General features: G+C 44.2%; 1 protein-coding gene across 2 annotated transcripts in view; it reads right to left on the reverse strand.

Annotated features, from left to right (window-relative positions):
* The window catches only part of Fam49b (family with sequence similarity 49 member B), a 130,851-nt gene that overhangs the window by 89,406 nt on the left and 35,445 nt on the right, over positions 1–6,000 (reverse strand). For both annotated transcript variants that reach the window (XM_021183989.2, XM_029469390.1), the window contains exon 2: positions 3,735–3,785. The gene's annotated coding sequence lies outside the window, so the exon portion shown is untranslated. The remainder of the gene's footprint in view (positions 1–3,734; positions 3,786–6,000) is intronic.

Raw genomic sequence — 6,000 nt, forward strand, 5'->3', positions numbered from 1 at the left:
ACAGCTTCTCAACTCCAAGTTCAGAGACATTGCATTGCTCGCCTGAAACTAGTCGTTGCGGGGATATTTACACCACAGAAAGCAGCAAACACGGGCCTAGTGAATGGCTCACTGGTAAAGAACACTGGCTGTTCTTTCAGAGGACCCAGGTTCAATTTGCCAGCACCCACATGATTGGCTAACAGCCATCGGTAACCCCAGTTCCAGAGGACTTGACGCCCTCTTCTGGCCCCCATGGGTGCTACATGGTGTACAGACAGACATGCAGACAAAACACCCATACACATAAAAAGTAAAATTTAAAAGTAAAAAGAAATCACTGGATGCTACAAAGAGGCTTTTTTTTTTTTTTTGGCCTTTCCCTATGAAGACTGCTATAAACATTTATCGGCACATCAATATATACTACAGTGCAAAGTGAGGCTCTGCTACCCTCCCCTGCATCCTGTACCCATGATGCTCATCTGCTCGGAAATTCTTACATCTCAAAGCTTACAGGAGATCCCAGAAGACATTTAACCCTCACATTCCCCCAGCATGGTTTCTCCTTTAGCCCCACTATGCAGTGTCTCTTTACTATTCTTTCATACTTACATCCGTATACCACTTGGTGATTATTCTTAATTCTTGCTGGGGTCAAATCCCAGCTCTGTCCTTACCAGTACAAGTGTACAACCATGAATAACAAGATTGAACTGCATTAGTGTTTTTTTTTCCATCTATAAAATAGACATGACAACTGTTCACAATGCAAAGGTCAGTGGGTTGTGGGGAGCCCAGCTCCAATGGACACATCTACAGCACTGGCTCAGGCGACACCACAGAAGAGGGCATGAGGAGGTATAACACTTGAAAGTCAGAGTACCATTAAGTCTACTATGTGACTCTTAGAAAGGGCTGCTGAGTTAGACCCAAACAACAATATCACCAGACATGTTAACATGGAAGGGGGAAATCTCACAGTGACCCAACCCCTAGACAGAGAACACTGACAGAGACAGGGCACTGATGTCTGCTGGGAGGGAGAATTAGCCCCTTCCAGGTTTGAGTCCCTGACTGGTTATCTAATACAAGCGGTCAGCCCTGAAACCATATACACAGGAAAAATAAAAACGGACTCAGCGGGTTGTATCTATATATTTGTCTATATGTTTGTAACAATAATAAACAAAAAGAGCCCATCAAGTTGAGACTAGGGAGGATGCTGGAAGGGCTGAAGGGAGGAAATGACGTCATTATATTTTAATTAGGGATGTAAAATAAACAAATAAAAATACAGATGGCCATAATGATGCCCCCTCACAATTTGTTCTGCCGATTAAGTGGGTTGAGCCAAGAACTCAGAACAGTGTCTGGCAACACACTTAATGAGGGTTAATATTGTACGACAGTTCACTTGCTCTCCACAGCTAGTCATTCCTTAAGCCCTTCCCTTAGGTTTTAAATAAAATGACTCTCATTTCATTTCATTTTTGGCTGGTTTATAGATCTTCTTCCCCTTTACTTTACTTTTTGATGTCACTAGTCCTCAATCATTTTAAACATACTATTTGTTGGTTTTACTGAACAGTTAAATTTACCAGCATCTTGGAATGGCTTGTCCTGAGTAGTCAGTCTATAGTGTCTATCTGTGACTTCTGCACAGGTAGTCTTTTTCCTTCTTATGCGAATCCTGTCGGGAATGCACTGATGAAACATCCTCTAGGACTGCGTTTGTGTTTGTGGTACTGGTTAAACTAAGTTTCACGTTAACTGTTCAGGTTGAAGGACATCATGTTATAAGTAATCAAAATAGATTTGATGTGTGTGTGTGTGTGTGTGTGTGTGTGTGTGTGTGGTACAGTACCAAGTTTTTATTTCTTGTGGGTAACACTCGTTCAACTCATAGTTAAACTTCCAGACAGTGACGTTTTCTAGCTCCACTGTCATAAAGAAATAAACATTTCCTTTAAGGCTCTTGGATACTCAATCCTACCTTATCTCAGGCCTCACTTCTAGACTCTGTACAATTAACACACCACTCACTGGACCCTTTGCCTACAAAAGTCCCATATGTGTCACAGCTTTTGTTCACATATAACCACTGGCTCATACGTCTCTCTAAATTTCTGGTTGATTCTAGAATGTTTTGTTACAGACTCCCCAAGACCCACTGCTCTTATTTCCATCAACTCCACACATTTGTACTGGGAAGTATTTGTGCAAATCAGCTCGGTGTATCATCTCAGCAAAAACTTCCAGGTCACTGAACCCAATGCAGTCATTCATTCACGCTTCAGACCTAGCGGTATTAAAATTCCAGCTTACGGGCTGTCCACCTAGCTTAGTAAATAATGGCACTTTCCACACGAGCCCTGTGACCCTAGCTCAGTCCCTAGAACTCACATAAAGGACAACGGAGAGAACAGGCTCCAAACATTGTCCCCGTGACACTGTCCCCTCCCCACTCAATAATAAATGTAAGATTTCTATAAAATGCATCTCACTCCAGGTTTAGCATCTAACATCAGAATGTAATATAAAAACTGAAAACTCTAAAATGGTTTGAAAATCCCATATGGCCTCACACTGAAGACTGGCCGACTGTCTTTTATGACATACAACATCGTCTTTCTTTTAGCACTGGACTGAATGTCTTAAGCTAAGCACCATATGGAAGAGATGGTTTGGATGTAGGGGGGCATGCTGTGTGATAATTACAGTCTATAAATACAGGAGACACTTGATGGCATGAGATGCTCAAATTTTAAAAGGCACTGAGAACAAAGACTAACAGAAGGAATAGCAGATCCAAGCCTCCTATCATACTCACTCGGAGACAGAGGCCTGCCGGGTGAAATGATATGGCCACCTATGCTATTTAAGGTGGTTTTGCCTTCAGTTTGCTTTGTTGAACAACTATGCCTGCCTGCATCTGTATAAGCTGAAAACACAGACATGATAAAGTGCTGACTCATCAGGCAGTTCTAGGGAGCATCCTAGCATGGTGGGAATACTGAGCCTCCTGATTCAGGGCAGTTAACTTGGGTAGGATAGTAAACATTTATATAACCAGCTGTAAAGAATAAGATTTGTATTTAACTGCACACATAATTCCATTAAAAAACAAAACAAAACATTAAAACCATTCAAGCACGCCAGAGCAAAGGCTGCCATGGGCCACTGTGCTGAGGGCCCCTTACCATGCTGACGCATCACCACAAAGCTGGCCAGCCACGTGGAATGTGGTGGGGGCACCTGGGATCAAGGAGAATGGTTTTCCCCCACGACAGGCGCCCTCAGAGGGTGACAAAAACTACGCTGGTTAACAGCACCGGCTTGCAAGCCAGGTGTGAATACTGACTCTGCTTTCCTTCACAGAACGACTGGGGTCCAGGTCATTCCTTCCTGTGAACTTGAGCTTGGTAGGGCTACTGTGACTTGGGTAATGTGTACACACAGTCTATGGCTCAGAACTCTTTGCTACTACTGTTACCTGGGGCAGGAAGTGTAGAAGTATCACCTCACTTCCAAATTAGTTATTTAAATTCCTAGTCTGACTCAACAGCCTACAGAAGCTCAGCGTTCATGGGCCGAAGGAGATGATGCGTTATGTGCTGTCACTTCCATGGGGTGGGGACACTTCTACTGAAGTGAAAGTCACATCTGGCTCACTGCTGTTTCTTCAGAGTGAGAGTGAGCAGTGAGGGGTTAGAGCCAGGTGGCTAGGGTCCCATGCCAGCTCTGTTACTTACCAATGCAGTAGCCTTGAAAGGATCTCAGATCTCAGGCCTCGGTGTCTTCTCCTGTAAGAAGAGTGACAGCAAGGATTAAGCGAGCTACAGCAGCACGCTGAAAGCCACCAAGAAGTCCTGGCCTTCACCATTACTTCTTCCCTTCCGATACTAGTAACATGGTCTGAGAGGACGTCTTGTAAGTGCCAGTTACACAGACCAGGCCAAAGCGTCCCATCTTTACACATGGTACCATGGGACTGTCACCTACAAAGACCATGCTCAAGAACTATGCAAGTGCCAGGCATAGTTCTTTGATCACACACCTTTGACCCCACTACTTGGGAGACAGGCAGCAGGATTTCTTGTGAGTTCAGAGCCAACCTGGTCTCCATAGTGAGTTTCAGGAAAGCCACCATTTTGGGGTTTTGTTTTTGGTTGGTTGGCTTTGTGCCCTGTCTAGAAAAAAAACTAAACAAGAAGAAAACAAACAAACGTATGCAATCAAATTACAAAAACAAACATCACACAGATTTCTCACGTTTGGACTGGAGAGATCGTTCAATGGTAAGGATACTTACTGATCCTGCAGAGGACCAGGATTCCATTCCCATCACTCCCACTAGACAGTTTACAACCGTCACTCCAGCTCTAAGGAATCTGACACCCTCTTTTGGTCTCAACAGGTACCTGCACATGTGTGATACACAGAAACTCATGCAGGTACATTCCTTTAATCTCAGTGCTCAAAAGGCAGAGGAAAGTGGATCTCTGTGAGTTCAAGGACAGCCAGGTCTACACAGTGAGTTCCAGATCATCAAGAACTAGAGTGAGACCCTGCCTCAGAAAAAAAAAAAAAAGTAAATGAAGTAAGAGTTTTTAAAATGTCACATTTTAAGTTAAGTTTACAATGTTGTGTTGGGCTACATTCAGAACAACCCTTGCAGCATGCAGCCCATGGGTCACAGGTTAGACGCACAGCAGCAATGTTTCTCAAATCTGTCTCTCACTTAGTGCTGAAAATAACACTAGCCATCACAAGGATGGGGGTGGGAGGAGATGGGAAGGGAGGGGGGGATGGGAGAGATGGAGATGGGGGAGAAGGAGCTGACTCTGAGAAGTCATTTGCTGACAGTTGCACAGATGAAGGCAAAGCCCCAAACATCTGTAACTAAGGACCATCAGGATGGACACCCTAGTCTCAGACGTAGAGGGTGGGGTGGGGTCATGCTGTGCTCTGAGATTCTGAGTTCTAAGATAAAGGGTCCTGGAATCCTGGATGGCTACAGAAACCCTGGTCCCAGAAAAATATGTTCAGCTCAACTTGACTCTGAACTGATCTCAGCCATTCTGTCCCTGAATCATTTCCTGTTTGGGGTTTCTGTTCTGCACAGAGAAGAAAGCAAGCATGCACAGTGCCCTCAGAGGTCTCACTCTTGGAAACCAATCTCTCAGAGCGGAAGCTTAGGCATCAAAGAGTTTTCAGAAAACCAGGGTTCAACAGCAGCCTCCTTGACACGTGACCAGCACTCTGCTTGAAATGGAGGCAGAGGGGCGTCTACACACACTCACTGCCAGATGGAATGGAACGGAGTGAGCGCCCTTGGCCAGGATCAAATCTTCAGCTGCCGGTGAAGTTCTCACTTAGCTTTTCATTGAGTTCTGAAAATACCGGAAGCCACTTAACCAGCTTCATTTTATTCACAAAAGGTGTGGGGCGGGGCCTCCTTGTCTCAGGAGGCCACTGTCTGCTGCTGTCACCCCGAGTGCTTTGCCAGCTCTGCTTCTGTTCACAGGGACAAGTGCCTTCCCCTTGTTCTTGTTGTATGCTTTAACATTCCCTTTTAAACTCATCACAAGTGCTTAAAGAAAGGGAAGACCCAACTGAAAGGCTGTCTAAGCCATGCTCACAGCCATATCTTCAAATGTGTATGCACACATGTACATATACCTTATCACACACATATACACACCATATATAAGTATAACCCACACCACACAGTCTACAAACAAATACCTATATGCCACACTACACACACACACACACTGCATACCTACAAGCGCAACATACACATAACACATTACGTGCCATAGACACGTACAAATTCATGTACACATAACATACCATATACATGAACAAATGAAACACACACCACACACCTAAAACCACATACGTACATATATAGCACATATCACACATACAATGAAAACACATCACACATGTTCCACTTAAACATATACAACATGCCTATCACACACAATGTGAAAGCACACATGCACACACACA

This window comes from Mus caroli, chromosome 15, assembly GCF_900094665.2.
Source record: "Mus caroli chromosome 15, CAROLI_EIJ_v1.1, whole genome shotgun sequence".
Lineage (NCBI taxonomy): Eukaryota > Metazoa > Chordata > Mammalia > Rodentia > Muridae > Mus > Mus caroli.